The following is a 1,866-nucleotide window of genomic DNA, read 5'->3' on the forward strand; positions in this document are numbered from 1 at the left end:
CCATTATTGTGATGAGTGCCTTAATGGTTTGGTTAGACTTTTTACTTCATGCTTTTTTATTGTATATTCCTTTGTTTGGTTTTGCGACTTTCTTTGTACATTTCATTTTGTTACTTTGGATGCACCATTATTGTAATGGGTGCCGCTGTTTTAAAAGCGTTTTTCCGAAATAATCTATTATTATTATTATCACCTAAACCCAAATACTGTACTGTACATGCCGATCTTAAACTCTTATATAAGATGATGTATGCACATTTAGGCTTCAGCTGGGGACATCATTGTGATTGGCTAGATAAGAATATGCACGCCTGTAAAAGCTTAGGAATTGTTCTTTCCGCCAAAATCTATTGCGGACGTAATATTTCCAAGTGTGCTGTGCAGCAAAGTAAATTTCAGCGGACTGATTTTGGCTTATGTGGACTACATTTGGCAAGTAAGTATGAGGCCAAAATCAGTCTACCGGACCGATTTTTGCCCCGGACCAAATTTTTACTGACAGGCCTATATGTATTTCAGAATTATAAAAAAAGGAGAGCTAAGTCTGTGGTGTTTAACACTCTTCATCCTCGCCATGTCGCTATCGCATCACATGTCATCAGCACATACTGTAGAAACCGCCCTGACAATAAGAAAGTACAATAAATATTCATATTGCCGAATCAGGAAGGCCGAATACACCTAATTACATTCCGTAGGCCTACAACTTATAAGTATTTTTATTTTGGTATGCGTGACTGAGATACATTCCTAAAAAGAAGGCCTAGACCTAATTATACAGAGTTTTTTTGTAATTATAGCCTAATCATTATTCATTTCAAAATTAGGCCTTTATGTATTTCAGAATTATAACAAAAGGAGAGCTACGTCTGTGGTGTTTAACACTCTTCATCCGCGCCATGTCGCTATCGCATCACATGTCACCAGCACTTACTGTAGAAACCGCTCTAACAATAAGAAAGTACAATAAAATAATATTCATGATTGCCGAATCAGGAAGGTGATATTTTGAATCTACAACACCACCAATCTCCACTGCCTCAAACGTCCAGGAAAAAAAACCCGCTAACCGGTAGGCCATTCGATTCGCCTGTTGCTATAGACCATTTTAGAGAAATTTAAATTAAAATTTCCGATAACCTGGAAACTACCACTGGGGAACTTTCAGAGGCCTAGCATTTCGCTTTACGTAGTTACCATCATGGATTAAATCAAAGATAAAAGTTACTAGCGAGCACAAATATTTAAAAACGAAAGAAACACGAAATGTTTATATTTAAAAAAGGCTTTAATAATTATTTCAATGTCTACATAGGCCTAACAGTGATTAGCAAGATCGTATCTGTTGTCTACTGCTGCTATAGCAAAGGTGCTAGCCGTGCTATCCGCTGCGCTGTACCCAATTAATTTGTATCCAGAGGTGACGGAACTAGGGGGTGCTGTGTTATGGAGAGTAATGTGTGACCGGAAATGGTCTGCAGTCAGTTGGTTGTTACCATGCGCCAGTGATGTTGGAGTACAGCAAGATGAAACTATTTATGTAGGCATAATGCATTAATAAAGTTCGGGGTTTGTCGGGTAGTGAAATGATTATTGTACATTTTAAGTGCTCCCTCTATGAATAATTGTGTAAGCTAAATTACGGTGATTAATTAGTGTAGGTATGGAGAAAATTATTTCGAAGTTCCCTCTTTCCAATTGAGGGGATGCAAATGCTTTGTAAAAATGAGTACGCCGCGGTATTCATTTTCACGAAGGAATACACACAACTGGTTAGCTAACAATATGCAAATGTTACATGAACACATGGGAAGGAAGGTGCAATCACGTTCTGTTGCCTAGCAATCGTCTGTACTGTAGCGTGGG

Source organism: Anneissia japonica, unplaced genomic scaffold, assembly GCF_011630105.1.
Source record: "Anneissia japonica isolate Jap-2015-1 unplaced genomic scaffold, ASM1163010v1 scaffold493_len2256704_cov171, whole genome shotgun sequence".
Classification (NCBI taxonomy): Eukaryota; Metazoa; Echinodermata; class Crinoidea; order Comatulida; family Comatulidae; genus Anneissia; species Anneissia japonica.